General features: G+C 43.1%; 1 protein-coding gene and 1 non-coding gene across 2 annotated transcripts in view; both read left to right on the forward strand.

Annotated features, from left to right (window-relative positions):
* The window catches only part of LOC126428355 (carbonic anhydrase 6-like), a 313,905-nt gene that overhangs the window by 45,523 nt on the left and 247,696 nt on the right, over positions 1 to 20,686 (forward strand). The gene's annotated exons all lie outside the window — the stretch shown is intronic.
* Positions 13,855 to 13,928, forward strand: Trnat-ugu (transfer RNA threonine (anticodon UGU)). Its single transcript has one exon. It is a non-coding gene; the product is annotated as a tRNA-Thr (tRNA).

Below are 20,686 nucleotides of genomic sequence, written 5' to 3' on the forward strand. Positions count from 1 at the left end.
TTAAAGCAATATTACAAATTAATCAAACTCTTGAGACAGACTGAAATACTTCTCAATTGAATGCATAGTGAAACAATTCCCTGACAATTACAAAAGAAATCAATGACAAAAATCAATACTTAATCTAACAATGGTTTCCCCTTACGAATTCAACTCCTATCATTATCAAAATTACCGTCTGCTGCTACGCACATACACAAACCCTTTTCTTTTAATTAATAAGCGCGCTGCAAATTATAAAAAAATATCAACTCAATACCAAATCCTGTGTCGCTGCTGGCGGACACAGCAGTACGGCAGCTCGGCGACGACCCCTCACCCAACACACGTGGACACCACAGCAAGTGCACTCCTACACTGGCCTCCAAACTGCCACTAGTTAATCCGTGCGCTGCGAGGCGCGACAACAATATCTTAGATTCCAGAGCTTGTGTATGCGCGCTGTAGCCAACCTTTAAATCCCAAGAGAGTATTGCCAACTGTCACCATCATCGTTCAAGCATACAGTAGACCTGCAGGTCCTCATGGAGTATAACGGCCGTAGTTTCCCCTTGCTTTCAGCGGTTCGCAGTACCAGCACAGCAAGGCCGTTTTGGTTGATGTCACAAGGCCAGATGTGTCAGTCATCCAGACTGTTGCCCCTGCAACTGCTGAAAAGGCTGCTGCCCCTCTTCAGGAACCACACGTCTGCCTAGCCTCTCAGCGGATACCCCTCCGTTGTGGTTGTTCCTACGATTCGGCTACCCGTATCGCTGGACCATGGTAGCCCGCTGGCAGTAAGGTCGTGGTCCATGAAGCAAGCGAGCAGCAGTAAGTGCACGCATCTTCTGCTGTCAATATCCGTTGCTATCAACTTTTTGGTTGCAGTCCAAGAAGTTTACAGTTCATTTTCTCTGTCTGTCTACGACGGACTATCTTGAAGAAACCTATTACTCATCTACCCACAAAACCTCTCAGGAGCACCAGTTGAGGAAGCCGAATAAATGCATCGGAGCGTAATAGACGCTACACTGGAGAAGTATATAAGGCTGTTTATTCAGCTAGCGAAGATTCTGAAGTAGATACGTTTGGAAGAAACTGGGCGACTGGTATTCCAAGAAAACTACAAGAATCCAGATTACTTTGTTGTACAAGTGGCCTGCTATGAAATTACGTTTACGATCATCCTGGGCGGCAAAACTCTCCAAAGAGTTACTGTTTATTTATTTATTTATTTCGTGTTCCATAGATCCATATGGAAACATATCCCTGGATATAGAACGAGTCAAAGTTTTTACAGATTATTGTTTTGTGCACAGATACATTGATCTTGTCGTTAGATTAAAGAAACTGTGAAGTTTAGCGTATACCCTTACATATTAGTTAAGATACATGACACCTGAAAGAATATACATTCATACATAAATTTGGGTATTGTTCTTAAGTTATACAGGCGTCATATACAGACATACATAAATTTGGGTCTTGTATTAAGTTACTGTAACCTCCCCCTCACTTATCGACCTTATTGACAGTGAAAAATTAAACCGCGTGTACCTAATGGAAATTTGGGAAAAGCAATCGTCACCGAAGTTAATCTGTCGGTAAAGAGGGAGGAAAGGGTTTCATCTAAATGAAGGAAAAATGCAAATGAAACTGGTGGAAATTAATTTTGAAAAGGGGTAAAGTTAATAAAGAAAGTAAATGTGCGGCCGTTACATTAACAATTAACTAGCGGTAATTAGATATTTGAGATTTGGGGGAAATTACGGTCGCCAGTCCTATGGACAATTACTATAGTAACTGAAAAAGAAAGGTTATTACACATATAATTAGCACTAGAAGCGGGGCAATTGAAGGTTGACACGTGTAGTGTGAAAACTGAAAGTTTGTCAGAAGTAATAAATTTCGCTACACTCTGACTTAATTTAGCAAAACAATTAATAAAAATGGAAAATCGAAAGTTAATTTAGTGACTGAAGTTAATAGTGAGCTTTCTTTCTGAAGCACATCGAAATTCAGTAAAATACGGTTAGTCTTGGACTACCTCAACAATAATTTAAAAGCTACTTGAATCTACGCAATTTAGAAATAAGAGATTTAACTTTAAACTTGAATTAAATGATTCTGAACAATTAACAATAGTAAAATTTAGTACGTACAAAGCTGAGCTGCAGTCACAGGTAAGCTAAAATATGCTAACAAAACTCGCACTCTTAATTTGTGCTCGTGTAATCTAAATATTGTAGCCAGCTATGAATACTTTAACTGAACTTTGAAATTAAAGCAGTGAAATAGAATAATATTGCTTTAATGCTGGCGTTTGAATTTCAACGACACTTGGGTTCATTCCGGAAAAGGAAGGGACCCTGCTTGGTAATGCAATTGGGACAATGAGCAACAAAGGCTCATGCTACGTTGCTGTAATTTTGTGATTTGAACAGTTTTAAAAGTTTGAAAAGCTGAGGTCTGCCATACAGTTCTAAAACTTTACGTGCTTCCAGTCTTCCTTGTTGGTAGATTGAAGGTTTGAAGCCGTTGATCGAGGAGGTGGCGACAGTCACTCATTGTCGGCCGTCGCTGTTGCAGAAGCTGGATGTTGGCGCGCCTTCTTCTCGACACGGTCACCAGGCGAAACGGGCTCTTGATGTGCGCCAGCTAATGCTTCCCGTCCGCGACACCGTGTCAGAAACTATCATAGCAAGTCGAGCGCAATTACATGCTGCCCAACCCCGAAAGCGCGGCAACTCGCGGGAGCGTCACACAACACACCTGCTCCACTGCACTACCCCAGCCAGACTCTCTCTGCTCAGCCCGCGCTCCACGCGGCAGAGTTAACACTACCAAAGATCCTAAACACTTTCGTTCTCCACACGACCTATCGATGTATTCGTTCGATAGTATAGTTTTCCCTAGGCCAGATCCAGCATATAAATACAAATAATATTCACAAAACAAACCAATTATCCATCGACATAAATGCATATATATACAAATAGTAAAACAATTACAACATACAAAGACACAGAAATGTTATACCTTCAGGTAACAAAATAAGGAAAAAATTTGCAGTGCAATAGATGGAAATAGGAGGATATGCATTTCCGCCGTGCCACTGTACTTACAGAGTATGATTAATCAATTGCAGAGGTCACACAATAAGGTTTAAGCACAAACAAGAGATTCTATGCATTTTTGCTAAGAAATTCATCTGTACTGTAACAAGATTCATTCAAAAGGAACTGCTTCAGATTTTCTTTAAACTTTGGCATGTTTCCAACCAGTTCTTTAATGTGCGGTGGGAGGGCATTAAAAATCTTGGTGCCACTGTATAAAACCCCCTTCTTGACCATGCTTTGCATTTTTAGCTCATAATCGATATCCAGTTTCCACTGGGTGTTATAACTGTGGTATGAGCTATTGCTTTTGAATAAGTTGCTATTTTTTTAAACAAAGCACATTAGGGAAAAATATATTGGGCAGGTGTTGTAAGGATTTGTAGAGCTCTAAAAAGATCCCTGCACGAGTGCCTAGGATGTACACCACACATAATTCTTATTGCTCGCTTCTGTGCATGGAACATTTTCTTTGCTATTGGTTGATTTCCCCAAAATATTATACCATAGGCCATAAGTTGGTGAAAATAGCCAAAATATGCAGTTTTTATTGTGCTCATTTCCCTAGTGTCTGAAATTATTCTTAAGGCTAACGTTGCTGAGCTTAGCCTTTTGCACAGATCTTGAATATGGTGGTGCCACTTCATTTTGCTATCTATATGCAGACCCAAGAATTTGGAGGAGTCAGCCTTCAAAATCTCGTGCTCACCCATTTTTATGTTCATTTCATTAACATTTGTGTTAGAAGAGAAATGAATGTAATTTGTCTTTTTTAGGTTGACTGTAAGGCCATTGGTTTCAAACCAGTTTGTCAAATCCTCAAAAGCTTTATTTGCAGCCTCATTTGACACATACCCTGAGAGATTACTAACTGATAAAGTGGTGTCGTCAGCAAACATGAGTATTTTCCCATATTCTGTACATAGTGCTAAGTCATTTATAAATATTAGAAAGAGCAGTGGGCCCAATACTGAGCCTTGGGGTACTCCTGCAGTAATGGAGTCTCGTTCTGAAGATACCCGACCACCATGCAGTCCTTCCACGATTACTTTCTGCTTTCTACCACACAGATAGGATTCAAGCCCGCACGGTGCCGTGGATCTAGTCGAAAGTATTAGCATTTTTTTTGAAGAGGGTGAAATCAGAAGAGGGCTTTGACAGTTTGATAAGGGATGTAAAAGGGCCTGGTTACAAACTTGGATAGCATTCACACTTAAAAAAAAATTAAAAAACAATTTCGTCCCCAGAGAGTGAAGAAGAAATTTACCTCTGAGTCTAATAATGAACCTACTGATGAAGATGAATCAAAAGTCTGCTTTAAGAGAAATTTTCCCTATCTAATTCTCAATAGAGCTAGCCGGTTACTAGAAGGTACATCTGAGCTTATGGGCCTGTCATAGTAAGAGCTTTTCCTGTTTTGTACGCGATTTTCATTATCTGTAGACGCAGCATTTGGATTCACGCTTAAAATCCACATAAAACGTATGGATCCAACTCCACGTACAGTATGTCAGTACACGTTTTATTGGCAGACGCTCGTTTTGTCATGTGAAGTAATTTTAATTAATGACTACGCATACCGCGTTTCAACCATTACATTTGCGATACTAGTTAATCAAAAATGGTTCAAATGGCTCTGAGCACTATGGGACTTAACAACTGAGGTCATCAGTCCCCTAGAACTTAGAACTACTTAAACCTAACTAACCTAAGGACATCACACGAATCCATGCCCGAGGCAGGATTCGAACCTGCGACCGTAGCGGTCGCGCGGTTCCAGTCTGAAGCGCCTAGAACCGCTCGGCCACACTGGCCGGCAGTTAATCATGTAGCCTAGCTGCAGTGCCCTCTGCTGGACTCTGTATAACTACCAGACGCATTCTGAGCATCACCACCACTTACTATGTACCCACACGTTTACTTTGTCATTGATACCACATCAGAATATTTTATGGTATGTATGGCTGGTATACATGGCTATTAATCATGTAAATATTTTTATATCTTTCTTATGTAGCACCAGGACTTTTATAGATTTAGCATAAGCAGACTGAATTTAGTTGGTTACACACTATTTTTGTTTGTAACAGATCTGAAGACGGCAGTAGCTTAAACCTGTAATAGACAAGTGCAAAGGTTTGTGTGATCAAGGCGAACCTGTGAAATAAAGTACCATATCAACAAAAATGACTTTGTTGAAATAAGCCCTTCAAATAATACCAATAACGAATTCTTCTCGAGAAATTCAACGTGCTGGTGCTTAGGAAACAACATGTACCAGGCCTGTTCAGAAAATTCCGGAACATTGCCCACAAATTTTTTCTACGCTTACCTTTCTTTTATTGTGCATGATCTTCTTCGAAATGCTCTTCTCCACAATGGATACACCGCTCCAAACACCGGTTCCACTTCCAGAAGCTTGGTACGGCTCTTGCTCGATCGCGCAAACTTACGTCTGCGAAGTGTCTTTCATCTCGTCGGTCGCTGCAAATCTTCGTCCTTTCAACGGGGGTTTTCAACTCTGGAAATAAAAACAAGTCAGCAGGGGCCAGGTCTGGAGAGTAAGGAGCATGTGGCAGCACAGTGATTTCATTTTTTGTGCCGTAGCCACGAACGAACCTCTCAGGGACTGGGTGTTGTCCTCGTCATCATTTCATCCCCATCTCTGAAGCGCAGGTCGCCCAATGTGGCGTCGAATGCAGTAACTACTTGCGCTTATAGAGCCTGTATACAGAGGGAGTGGCCATGGGTGAAGTTGCCCGTGATTGGTTGATTAGGTTTGGCGCCATTTTTCTGCCAAACGTCTCTCGCGCTTCCAATGTTCGCCTTGCTTTTGAGTTGAATTGAAGTTCAGAGGACTTTTGGAAACGGTTAAAAGGTATTTGAATTATTGAGAGACTTGTTATACGTTGTGCATGCATGTTCGATTTAGTTGTAAATCGCTTTTAATACGTAATTAGCGTTTGCGAGCATACTGGTAGCACCACAAGCTTTTCTGGAGCCAACACCTGACAGTCGTTGCTGGAAACGGAAAGTTCCTGCAATTGTTGTGCCATGCTCATTCGACTTTACAGCGTCAAACATTGTTTCGTTCCGAAACAGAACACTAGGCATTATTTTGGTTTCAGTATTATTGGCTGACTGTTGACGCAGGCAAGTTGTAAGCACGTTTTCCGCAGTTTTCGTGGTTGCTGAAACATTATTCGTAGTAAATAATTGTAGGTACTCTTGAAGACAGTTTTTAATAGGCCTACTTACTGTGGGGTAGAAGGGATACGGTAGTTTTCTTGCTATATTTAGTCGTTATTACAGTAGCCTACATTTAACATTACCTGATATATATATCTCATCTCTGAACACAAAGTATGGCACGATTTACAAAACAGCAAACTTCAAATACCTCGGTGAAACACTACAAATGAGTGGACATAACAGAGACTCAAATGAAGAAAGAAAGACTAAACTGGACAAGGCATACAAAGTAGTGTGGAATCATTACAACAAGAAGTCTATCTCACAAAAAGCCAAATTACGCCACTACGACACGGTGGTGCTCCCCGAGGCACTATATGCAGCAGAGACCACACTAATCCTAGGGCATACACGTATCAGACAATTAGAAAAAGTAGAACGGAAAATACTTAGGAAAATATTTGGCGCAACTAACAACAATGGAATATGGATCAAGAAACCTACAGAGGAACTGTACAAACATACGGAGACAATCACAGAAAAGATTAGAAAACGGAGACTACAATTCTATGGACACCTATACAGAATGCCATCACACAGGCTGACCAAACAGATCTTTGACTGGGTAACCACTAGAAACAACAAATGGGTGGCAGAGGTAGAAAACGACCTGAACCAGCTCAGCATAACAGCAGACACAATAAACGACAGAATAAAGTTCAGAAACATCATTAAGAAAAGTAAACTACATGAGATACAATGCGACAAACGAACAGGCATAAAATGGACCGAAGAACGCAAGCAAGATCACAGCCAGAAGATGAAAGAAATATGGGCAACCAAAAAGGCAATCAAGATGAAGCCGAAGACACGAAGCCGACAAGAAGCATGGACAGAGGACCGGAAACAGAAACACAGCGAGCGAATGAGGGAAGTTTGGGCAGCAAGGAAGGCAGCAAAAGGAACTGGCCATGTAGTTTAGTCCAAATGCGCTCTTTAAGGGCAAAACACCAATAATAATAATTATATATATATATAAGAAGGCGTGACAAGAAGTACTAATACGCCTCACACTTTTTGCATGTCACAAGTAAACAACTGCTTACGACTTTCATTCATCTGACGTAATACAGGTACGTTAAATCTTTAGCGTTATGCAGTTCCGATACAAAACAAATGCTATACAGCATTTTTTTTTTATTTACGTTACTTTCATTGCCTTATGTGTAGTAGACGAACTTTAAAGGAAATAAATGCAAGTAACGAATAATTTTTACAGCCACTGTATCAAATTTTCCTGTGCTGTACGTAGCAGGCTACTATGAGTATATTATAGCTGTAAAGAAAGGCATTTAACGAATGATTTCGCCCTATTGTCTTGTGCTTTTGATTCGGTGAGTGTGTACTCCACTACTCCACTACTGGCCATTCAAAAATCCCGCCCGGAGTTTGGCAGAAAAATGGCCGCCGTATAGTCCGGTTGGTCACTCTCTCCCTATACAGGCTCTCTACTTGCGCTCGGCGGCCGAACTTCCCCGAATGGGGGACTCCCGGCTCACAGTGCCGTAAGCTCACTTCCAGGGATGAATGTGCGGGTGCGTTATCGTGATGCAAAGAGCCACAAATTGTCTCACCAAATTTCAGGCCGTTTCCTTCTCACAGTTTCTCGCAGGCGTCGCAACACCTCCCGATAGTACCGTCGATTAACAGTTTGCCCCTGTGGCACGAATTCATGGTGAATCAATCCTTCAAAGTCAAAGAATATCAGCATAGCTTTGACGTTTGACCTCACCTGACAAGATTTTTTTCGGTCTTGGAGAACCTTCCCCGACCCATTGGTATCAACATCATAAGCGTAGACCCACGTCTCGTCACCAGTTACGATTTTCTCAACGAACATCTCGTTCTCAGTTGCGCGATCCAAAAGCTCTTCACAGATCGCGAGGCGAAGGTCTTCCTGGTCTTGACTCATGAGCAGTGGAACGAACTTGGCTGCTACACGATGCATTCCAAGAAGCTGTGTCAGGATTTCATGGCATGATCTAACTGAAATTTTACATTTGGAAGGGGGTTTCTTTCAATGATTGATGATAAGGGGCCCTATGCGGGTCCGCCAAACGCCGAGGGGTTTTAACAAGAATGCTTTTACTTGTTCACTTTCCCTACTGGATCGGGTCATTGGCCCTGGCTGAAGGCCTGTTATGAGACCCAACCTGTTAATTAAAACTGCCCCTTCACTAATTTTGATTAATATTTAATAATTAAATAGTGTTCAGGGAACTGATCGCTACTAAACAAACAAGGATAGCATTGAACACATTTATTTAACAATAATCTTCCTAACATCTAAGTGAACAAAGACATACATTTATAAGTGATAAAATCAAGCTAGTAGTGGCAATGGTCCTTAAATTCCAAAACTAACTCTTAAGGTCGGGTAACGCATCTGTACTTGTTATTTTCTACTCTCTCAGCTTGTCAGACGGCATAAAATACGTCAGACAAACCTACTTCAATTACAAAATTTTCAATAAGAGCGTGGCTGGAAAACTGAGCTCCGGTAATCACAGGCGTCCGTAATATCGGATTAAATGCCGAAGCTGAGCATCACGTTACCAAATGCAGCGTCGTGGACAGGTCAGCGAGCTGCCGGTGCGTCTGCGTCGTCGAGGAGCCTCAATTGCAACAAAATGAATTTGTTTTCGTGAACAGGCTTCCTGTTCGTAAACTCCTATTCAAAAGCGAATTCTGCTTTCTTTCCAATCGTCTCGCACTCGTTAAGACGGGACTCACCAGCCCAAAGGCGGAATCCAGTAACGTCTTTAATAAAGTGTGGCTCGAGGAAATTGCTCTGCTCCTGTCTGCTTCCTGTGAGACAGTATTCCCAAACGTAATTAGCGGAATCAGCCTGTCTCTAACAGTAAAACATGACAGTTCCCCTATGTGAATACTAGTTTCAGTTGCAGCTGGCAGACTTATTCAAAGTCCTCCACAGAACACTGAAAAGAATTTACTCTCCTACAGCAGAGCCGAAAACACGACGTCCGCTCGCTACAGGACTTAAGACGCTTCTCCCTATATTAATTTCAATAGGCTGATTGCCTGATAAGTAACATAATAACCGATATCTAACTCATCTTTGTAACAATTATTATGTTACAGTAAGTTGCAAAATACTGCTACCTTACACATTCTTCTGCAATCTCCCGGTGAGTCAGTCTCCGACTAGCAAGCACAGTTTCGTTGAAGTTACCGGTAGACGTCGAAGACCGTCTTGGAAATGAAAGCAGTTGTCAGAAGGACAATGAGAGACTCTTTTAACGAATTTGAAAGGAATATTTTATATGCAGATTCTAAAAATAACCCCAAAAAATTTTGGTCGTACGTAAAAATCTATGAACGCTACAAGGAATTCAATAACTTCTCTTGCTGACAGTACGGGTAATGTAACTGATGATGATAAACAGAAGGCCGAAATTCTAAACCTAGCTTTCAAAAACTCGTTTACGATAGAGGACTACAGCACCAATTCCCCCTTTCAATTATCGAACAAACGAAAGGATGGCTGACATAGTGGTTAGTGTGTCTGGGATTGTAAAACAGTTAAGATCCTTAGACGCCAGAAAGGCATCTGGCCCAGACGGTATCCCCGTAAGATTTTATGTTGACTATGCTACAAATATAGCACCATTCTTATCCGTCATCTACCAGAGATCATTGGAACGGCGGAAGTTCCACGGGACTGGAAGAAGGCCCAGGTCATAGCAATCTATAAAAAGTGTAGAAAATCGGATGCACATAATTACCGGCCAATTTCACTGACATCGATTTGTTGTGGAATCATGGAAGATATTTCGTGTTCAGACATAAAGACCTTTCTACACTCTGAGAAGCTCATCTGCAGAAACCAGTACGGTTTTAGGAAACAGCTGTCATGCGAGACACAGCTGGCCTTTTGTGCATGTTACACAACAGGCTCTAGATACCAGCTCCCAGGTTGACGCCATATTTCTCGACTTTCGAAAGGCGTTCGACTCAGTTCCGCACTGTCGCTTGCTACAAAACGTGCGCGCTTACGGTCTGTCCAATGACATATGCGGTTGAAAAGAAAGTTTTCTAACAGACAGGGAGCAGTATGTCGTCCCGAATGGGGTAACTTCGACAGAAACAAGAGTAACTTCACGTGTGCCTCGGGGCAGCGTAATAGGTCCGCTGCTTTTTACGCTTTACATAAACGATCTGGTTGATGGTATTGACAGCGGCCTTGCCGATGATGCTGTAGTCTACAGGAAAGTAGTATCACACGAAAGATGTGAACAAACCAATGAGGATTTGCAGAAAATAAATGCGTGGTCTAATGACTGGCAGTTATCTCTCAATATTAGTAAGTGTAACCTATTGCATATGTTGTTGTTGTTGTTGTGGTCTTCAGTCCTGAGACTGGTTTGATGCAGCTCTCCATGCTACCCTATCCTGTGCAAGCTTCTTCATCTCCCAGTACTTACTGCAACCCACATCCTTCTGAATCTCCTTAGTGTATTCATCTCTTGGTCTCCCTCTACGATTTTTACCCTCCACACTGCCCTCCAATGCTAAGTTTGTGATCCCTTGATGCCTCAAAACATGTCCTACTAACCGGTCCCTTCTTCTTGTCAAGTTGTGCCACATACTCCTCCCCAATTCTATTCAATACTTCATCATTAGTTATGTGATCCACCAATCTAATCTTCAGCATTCTTCTGTAGCACCACATTTCGAAAGCTTCAATTCTCTTCTTGTCCAAACTATTTATCGTCCATGTTTCACTTCCATACTTGCCTACAGTCTATACAAATACTTTCAGAAACGACTTCCTGACACTTAAATCTATACTCGATGTTAACATATTTCTCTTCTTCAGAAGCGCTTTCCTTGCCATTGCCAGTGTACATTTTATATCCTCTCTACTTCGACCATCATCAGTCATTTTGCTCCCAAATAGGAAAACTCCTTTACTACTTTAAGCGTCTCATTTCCTAATCTAATTCCCTCAGCATCATCCGACTTAATACGACTACATTCCATTATCCTCGTTTTGCTTTTGTTGATTTTCATCTTATATCCTCCTGTCAAGACACTGTCCATTCCGTTCAATTGCTCTTCCAAGTCCTTTGCTGTCTCTGATAGAATTACAATGTCATCGGCGAACCTCAAAGTTTTTGTTTCTTCTCCATGGATTTTAATACCTACTCCGAATTTTTCTTTTGTTTCCTTTATTGCTTGCTCAATATACAGATTGAATAACATCGGGGAGAGGCTACAGCCCTGTCTCACTCCCTTCCCAACCACTGCTTCCCTTTCATACCCCTCGACTCTTATAACTGCCATATGGTTTCTGTACAAATTGTAAATAGCCTTTCGCTCCCTGTATTTTACCCCTGCCGCCTTCAGAATTTCAAAGAGAGTATTCCAGTCAACATTGTCAAAAGCTTTCTCTAAGTCTACAAATGCTAGAAACGTAGGTTTGCCTTTCCTTAATCTTTCTTCTAAGATAAGTCGTAAGGTTAGTATTGCCTCAGGTATTCCAGTATTTCTACGGAATCCAAACTGATCTTCGCCGAGGTCGGCTTCTACCAGTTTTTCCATTCGTCTGTAAAGAATTCGCGTTAGTATTTTGCAGCTGTGACTTATTAAACTGATAGTTCGGTAATTCTCACATCTGTCAACACCTGCTTTCTTTAGGATTGGAATTATTATATTCTTCTTGAAGTCTGAGGGTATTTCGCCTGTCTCATATATCTTGCTCACCAGATGGTAGAGTTTTGTCAGGACTGGCTCTCCCAAGGCTGTCAGTAGTTCTAATGGAATGTTGTCTACTCCCGGGGCCTTGTTTCGACTCGGGTCTTTCAGTGCTCTGTCAAACTCTTCACGCAGTATCGTATCTCCCATTTCATCTTCATCTACATCCTCTTCCATTGCCATAATATTGTCCTCAAGTACATCGCCCTTGTATAGACCCTCTATATACTCCTTCCACCTTTCTGCTTTCCCTTCTTTGCTTAGAACTGGGTTTCCATCTGAGCTCTTGATATTCATACAAGTTGTTCTCTTTTCTCCAAAGGTCTCTTTAATTTTCCTGTAGACAGTATCTATCTTACCCCTAGTGAGATAAGCCTCTACATCCTTACATTTGTCCTCTAGCCATCCCTGCTTAGCCATTTTGCACGTCCTGTCGATCTCATTTTTGAGACGTCTGTATTCCTTTTTGCCTGCTTCATTTACTTCATTTTTGTATTTTCTCCTTTCGTCAATTAAATTCAATATTTTTTCTGTTACCCAAGGATTTCTACTAGCCCTCGTCTTTTTACCTACTTGATCCTCTGCTGCCTTCACTACATCATCCCTCAGAGCTACCCATTCTTCTTCTACTGTACTTCTTTCCGCCATTCCTGTCAATTGTTCCCTTATGCTCTCCCTGAAACTGTGTACAACCTCTGGTTCTTTCAGTTTATCCAGGTCCCATCTCCTTAAATTCCCACTTTTTGCAGTTTCTTCAGTTTAATCTACAGTTCATAACCAATAGATTGTGGTCAGAGTCCACATCTGCCCCAGGAAATGACTTACAATTTAAAACCTGGTTCCTAAATCTTTGTCTTACCATTATATAATCCATCTGATATCTTCTAGTATCTCCAGGTTTCTTCCATGTATACAACCTTCTTTCATGATTCTTGAACCAAGTGTTAGCTATGATTAAGTTATGCTCTGCACAAAATTCTACCAGGCGGCTTCCTCTTTCATTTCTTAACCCCAATCCATATTCACCTATTATGTTTCCTTCTCTCCCTTTTCCTACTCTCGACTTCCAGTCACCCATGACTACTAAATTTTCGTCTCCCTTCACTACCTGAATAATTTCTTTTATCTCATCATACATTTCTTCAATTTCTTCATCATCTGCAGAGCTAGTTGGCATATAAACTTGTACTACTGTGGTAGGCGTGGGCTTCGTGTCTATCTTGCGTTCACTATGCTGTTTGCAGTAGCTTACCCGCACTCCTATTTTTTTATTCATTATTAAACCTACTCCTGCATTACCCCTATTTGATTTTGTGTTTATAACCCTGTATTCACCTGACCAAAAGTCTTGTTCCTCCTGCACCGAACTTCACTAATTCTCACTATATCTAACTTTAACCTATCCATTTCCCTTTTTAAATTTTCTAATCTACCTGCCCGGTTAAGGGATCTGATATTCCACGCTCCGATCCGTAGAACGCCAGTTTTCTTTTTCCTGATAACGTCGTCCTCCTGAGTAGTCCCCGCCCGGATAGTCAAGATGGTCAAGTGGCCTGTGAGCCTTAACTATATATATACCAAGATGGCATCTGTTCTTTCGGACTATCTTATTCTTCTGTACGAATGCACAAACAGTGCCCGAACTCTTAGGGGAATCGGCAACGCGTCCCGAGTAATGAGTATAATGGGCGGGGGCACTACGACTGTAGTGCGGGACAACACGTTGAGAATGTGGGTTTCGCGGGAGGCGTGCCAAGGATAAATCCCTGCAGTCGCGCTATCCACTGTGACCTCGGTGGCTCAGATGGATAGAGCGTCTGCCATGTAAGCAGGAGATCCCGGGTTCGAGTCCCGGTCGGGGCACACATATTCATCCGTCCCCGTTGACATATATCAACGCCTTTAAGCAGCTAAGGGTGTTCATTTCATTGTAACTGCACATTAAACATAAACGTGTGTATGGTTGCCAACAGGTTTTCGCTCGAACACAGAATTAGCGCGAAATTACGAATATTGCACAGTTTTTTGAACTGACCTCGTATTCATTGGGTATAAGGTATAATATAAAATCCATCGAACATGAGCTTCTAACGAACACTGCAATTACAACATGTCGTCTTGATTTCTGCAGACCTCCAGCTTTTTGAAACTTCCTGGCAGATTAAAATTGTGTGCCGGACTGAGACTCGAACTCGGGACGTTTGCCTTTCGCGGGCAAGTGCTCTACCATCTGAGCTACCCAAGCACGACTCACGCCCCGTCCTCACAGCTTCACTTCTGCCAGTACCTCGTCTCCTACCTTACAAACTTTACAGAAGCTCTCCTGCTAGTTCTGCAAGGTTTGCAGGAGAGCTTCTGTGAAGTTTGGAAGGTAGGAGACGAGGTACTGGCAGAAGTGAAGCTGTGAGGACGGGGCGTGAGTCGTGCTTGGGTAGCTCAGTTGGACGCCGGCATGGTAGCTCAGCGTGTTCGGTCAGAGGACTGCGTGCTCTCTGTAACAAAAAAAAATGAGTCACAGAATCAACGATCCACTTGAACGGATGTCTTGTGACGTCCGCCCAGACCAAACGCAGCGAACTACATCGGAAAAAAAAGTTGGTAGAGCACTTGCCCGCGAAAGGAAAATGTCCTGAGTTCGAGTCTCAGTCCGGCACACAGTTTTAATCTGCCAGGAAGTTTCATATCAGCACACACTCCGCTGCAGAGTGAAAATCTCATTCTGGCTCCAGCTTTTTGCTTGTGATGTAGGAAGCGTTCTTGCTTCCTATTGGTTCTACCTTGCGCGACACGTCGCCGATAAATCGCACAACTTAATTTCTGTTTCACGTGACGAAATAGTTCCTCAGCGAGAAGTAAGAGAAAGTGACGTCGCAAAACACACAGAGCGCCACGTCAACGTCAGCTAATTCGTCCCGTTTGCCGGCGGCTTCTGGCTCGGCTCGAAGTTTTCCCGATTTTCATCTACATCTACATTTATACTCCGCAAGCCACCCAATGGTGTGTCATTACCTCCCCTTCCTGTTCCAGTCGCGTATCGTTCGCGGGAAGAACGACCGCCGGAAAGCCTCTGTGCGCGCTCGAATCTCTCTAATTTTACATTAGTGATCTCCTCGGGAGGTATAAGTAGGGGGAAGCAATATATTCGATACCTCATCCAGAAACGCACCCTCTCGAAACCTGGACAGCAAGCTACACCGCGATGCAGAGCGCCTCTCTTGCAGAGTCTGCCACTCGAGTTTGCTAAACATCTCCGTAACGCTATCAAGCTTACTAAATAACCCTGTGACGAAACGCGCCGCTCTTGTTTGCATCTTCTCTATCTCCTCTGTCAACCCGACCTGGTACGGATCCCACACTGATGAGCAATACTCAAGTACAGGTCGGACGAGTGTTTTGTAAGCCACTTCCTTTGTTGATGGACTACATTTCCTAAGGACTCTCCCAATGAATCTCAACTTGGCACCCGCCTTACCAACAATTAATTTTTATATGATCATTCCACTTCGTTCCGTACGCACACTCCCAGATATTTTACAGAAGTAACTGCTACCAGTGTTTGTTCCGCTATCATATAATCATACAACAAAGGATCCTTCTTTCTATGTATTCGCAATACGTTACATTTGTCTATGTTAAGGGTCAGTTGTCACTCCCTGCACCAGGTGCCTATCCGCTGCAGATCTTCCTGCATTTCGCTGCAATTTTCTAATGCCGCAACTTCTCTGTATGCTACAGCATCATCCGCGAAAAGCCGCACGGAACTTCCGACACTATCTACTAGGTCATTTATATATATTGTGAAAAGCAATGGTCCCATAACACTTCCCTGTGGCACGCCAGAGGTTACTTTAACGTGTGTAGACGTCTCTCCATTGATAACAACATGCTGTGTTCTGTTTGCCAAAAACTCTTCAATCCAGCCACACAGCTGGTCTGATATTCCGTAGGCTCTTACTTTGTTTATGAGGCGACAGTGCGGAACTATGTCGAACGCCTTCCGGAAGTCAAGCAAAATGGCATCTTCCTGGCAGCCTGTAATATTTTCTGGATCTCGTGAACAAATAAAGCGAGTTGGGTCTCACACGATCGCTGTTTCCGTAATCCATGTTGATTCCTACAGAGTAGATTCTGGGTTTCCAGAAATGACATGATACGCGAGCAAAAAACATGTTCTAAATTCTACAACGGATCGACGTCAGAGATATAGGTCTATAGTTTTGCGCATCTGCTCGACGACCCTTCTTGAAGACTGGGGGACTACCTGTGCTCTTTTCCAGTCATTTGGAACCTTCCGTTCCTCTAGATCAGGGCTTCCCAACGTGTGGTCCGCGGACCCCTTAGGAGTCCGCCGGCTCTTTCTAGGTGGTCCGCGGCCACCTTTCACCAAATCGTGTAAAATAATGAGTAAAATTATTGAATAAAAATGTGAAAATCAAATTCATCACTATTTTTTTTTCGTGTGAAAAACGTGTACTTTTACTGCAGGTCGTATCCCCAAGCAACCTTTGCGGTTCCTAAGTGAGAACGTATACACATTTTAGTGCCAGATAATGCGGCTTCTCTGATCAAGTGTTTCGCAACAATACGGGGGTCGTTTGTGCCCCGGCTCACGGCGCTAGATGCGCTGAAACCTTTTACGCATGCGCGGAGCGAGCTTTGTCGACCAATCACAGCGCTCGCTGGCACGTATGCGGTACTAGGCATCATTAAATGTTAAACTTGCTTTGTCAGTACACTACCTGTTTCATAAGTCGATTTTTGACCAGTTTATTACTTCTTACTTTATTACTTCATACTTTATTACTTCTAATTATTAATACTTATTCATGGATCGGTGGCTGAAGTCAGAATCATTGAAGAAGGGTGCAGTTTCTGCATCGCCTTCACAACAAGGGAAGTTTCTAGTTGAAATGAATGAGGAGGGAGGACGAGCAAAGGAAGACTTTACACACATTTGAACATTTTTCTTCAGATTTCACGAAAAACCACACACACACACACACACACACACACACACACACACACACACACACACGACTGTTAGAAATAAGCATGCTCCTTACATAACAGTAGCCAAAGAGTGGAAGTGAACAGACCATAAGCAGCAGCTTGTCCACAGCGAACAGTTTGCACACGACGTTGATTGCTCTTAGAGGAAGACAGCTCCATCGTGTGAAATTTCAATTACCAAGTAATTTTAATCAGGCTATAATGTGTTGAACAAAGGGAGTAAATCCACTAGCAAGTGTCTGGATACAGTGGTAATTCAAATTGGATCGTTAATTTCAAGTTGTTTTCATTCACCTCTAGACCGAAGTCTATTGATACTTCGGGGGGGAGGGGGGAGGGGAAGGGGGGTCATTGGGAACATGGCACTTGCATTAAGAAGCTTTCAGTTCCATGGGTTTCGCTCTGAAATTTAAAGTTACTGTGCTCTTGACTGACTAGGGGTCCGCCATGTATTTTCGACTGAAGAAGGGGTCCGCCAGCTGAAAAGGTTGGGAAGCCCTGCTCTAGAGACTTGCGGTACACGGCTGTTAGAAGGGGGACAAGTTCTTTCGCGTACTCTGTGTAGAATCGAATCGGTATCCCGTCAGGTCGAGTGGAGTGTTTTCGGAGAACGTGTGCGGCTGCTGGCCTTACCTGCGTTGCCGATCTATCGAGTTCAGGGCGAGTCCCCACCGGCTGGAGCGCGGGGCAGCGGCAGCGGCAGCGACGGCCCGGGAAACGGGTGCAGGTTCAGGTTCTGCGCCCAGATCTCAGATCTGATGGGGTCGGCCGGACCGCTGATTTACAGCTTTTCGCAAGGTTGGCAGGCCTGCAGCGAGACCGCACAGTGAGCGGCTGGCGGCCGCGGTCAGTGGGCCATTGTCGGGCGCCGGGCAGCGTGCCCATGTTTGTGCGGCAGACTAGCCGGAGTCGTGGACGGTGGCTGACAAGTTTAGGCTCGTTCCACGCCTACGTCACGCATTCTTCGGTAACCAGTGGATGTTCAGCAGTGTCCTGAGCGCTCTGCTGTGGATGTCGTAGCCAATGCCAGCATGGTAGAGAGTTCATTTAGAGAATTGTTATTGAACACTGGTGTAATATTCTACAGTGTTTGTTATTTGTTGCACGAACCGGTTTTTGGCTGTTACACCATCGCCAGGTACTAAAGTCCGCCCGCTTAGCTAGCCGGCACGGTAGCTCAGCGTGTTCGGTCAGAGGGTTAGCTGCCCTCTGTAATTAAAAAAACTGAGTTAATCGATCAACAACGAACGTAAACGGATGTCTTACGACGTCCGCCCCGAGCAGATGGAACGAACGAAAGCGAACAAAACGAGATGAAAAAAAAAGAAGCTAGGTGGTAACGTGCTTGCCTCCCATGCAAGTGGGCCTCGGTTCGATTCCCAGCCAGGTTGGAGATTTTCTCCGCTCGTGAACTGTGCATGGGGGCTTAATTATGAGAACTAATGAATAAATGCAATAATTTTAGTAGCTGTGTGACCGGTTACGAAGTCTCGTAACCGGTTGGCCCTGACTAGTATTAGCACGCAATCTGACTGCGTAAAATAAAAATAAAGAATGACAAGGAATTTCCATTAACATAATTGATTATTTAAGTCCCCTGCAGCTATAAAAGCTACGAAACAACAAAGCACAAGTGTAACTGTTGTGTGTGTGCGGTAGTGTGACTCAACGTACATGTATCTGGCTCGGTTCTTTCTCAATATCACAAATATTTTAAACACCATGTACAGTGAACTAATTGAAAAACCAGAAATACTATAGTTGCACATAGAAACCAGAATCACAAGTCTAATAAATGAACACGATCCAGATGCCTTGTTGACTGTACCTGTGAGCAAGAGGCATTGTCATTAAAGAAAACTGTAATACCTTCGTTGTGTACATAGTTCCACGTAGTCAGCGCGAACACAACTTTCCCACTAGAGCGCGCCCCGCTAAGCACAACAGCGCAGGCGCAGCGCTCGTCCGCCTCCGCACTACGAGATGGCGCTGCCTTAGAGATGGACCAAATTCTTCTTCCGCCGATCTGCGTATTAATATGTAACGCAGCCAGTGAGATTGCTGGTAAAGTAGAACCTTTTCTCCTCGCGGATCACACTCGCGCAGTGATACTTGAACGCACGATGTATTATAACGAGTGTACAGACCTCTGATTAGTCAGTCTGCATTTGTCTGCACCAGTCTGCATTTGTCTGTACCAGTCTATGGTCAAGTTTCAATCTGCACCTAATAAGATTACCATATTCCTGTACTTAGCCATGAAGATAAATGTATAGACACTTTGTCAAGTATCAGAGATATGTGAGAATAAGATTAACGTACCAAGACCAAAGGAACTTCAGATTGTCAGTTGTAAATAGCAACCAGAATCATGTTAAGTAAGGTTTATGATTGTTATTATTTTAATAAATGTGTGTGAAAATTAATCAAGTTCTGTTTAAAGTTGGTCACCGTCAATCTGCTACTCTAAGCGTGCAAGTGTCCTTTGTATAATCTGACCTAACGGCAGAAGATAAACACGCCACGATAAGACCACGAGACATATTGCTGACACTCGCCTACTTCGTTAGAGCGGCAAGTCAAATAATCTGATGGTGTGTGTACTGAAGGTCTTACAGGACGCACCCCACAACCTTTTTAACCTGATAATATATTGACAAAAATTTTCCATCTCCTCAGATACACTCTCACATTTGCAACTTCTTCCATCTATACACTACACCAACCGAACAGCATCTACTCTCTCGCCCAACAGAACAACAACTCCCCTCGACATCCTCTGAACTACTACTGCACCAGTGGAGGCGGCGGAATAATAATATTTGGCGCAATCCCTGGCGCTGTGACTCAGTGTAGCCACCTGTCAACTGGCTGTTGTGTTGTCCTCATTACCGGCACGCAAGTCGCCCAATGTGGCGTCGACTGCAATAAGGCTTGCAACTCGGCGACCGAACTTCCCCGGATGGGGCCTCCCGGCCAACAATGCCATACGCTCCTATCATTTTTATCAGGTACTAAGAAAAGTCTGTGGTACAGTGGAGTTTCGTTGGATCAGATACTTCAGGCTAGTGAATGTACAGAGTAAGTCCATATCCAAAAATGAAAAGGTTAATGTTACAATAGGAGTAAAACAAGAGAGGTTATTTCCGTGTAAAGAGATGTAAGATCGTCCCTAGATAACAGAACGCACCATGTCATTCTGAATGGAGAGAAGTCTTCCGAAGTAACAGTGATTTCAGGTGTGCCGCAGGGGAGTGTCGTAGCACCGTTGCTATTCACAATATATATAAATGACCTTGTGGATAACGTCGGAAGTTCACTGAGGATTTTTGCGGATGATGCTGTAGTATATCGCGAGGCTGTAAAAATGGAAAATTGTACCGAAATGCAGGAGGATCTGCAACGAATTGACGCATGGTGCAGGGAATGACAATTGAATCTCAATGTAGACAAGTGTAATGTGCTGCGAATACATAGAAAGAATGATCCTTTATCATTGAGCTACAATATAGCCGATCAGCAACTGGAAGCAGTTAATTCCATAAATTATCTGGGAGTACGCATTAGGAGTGATCTAAAATGGAATGACCATATAAAATTAATCGTCGGTA

Source organism: Schistocerca serialis, chromosome 12 (genome assembly GCF_023864345.2).
Source record: "Schistocerca serialis cubense isolate TAMUIC-IGC-003099 chromosome 12, iqSchSeri2.2, whole genome shotgun sequence".
Classification (NCBI taxonomy): Eukaryota; Metazoa; Arthropoda; class Insecta; order Orthoptera; family Acrididae; genus Schistocerca; species Schistocerca serialis.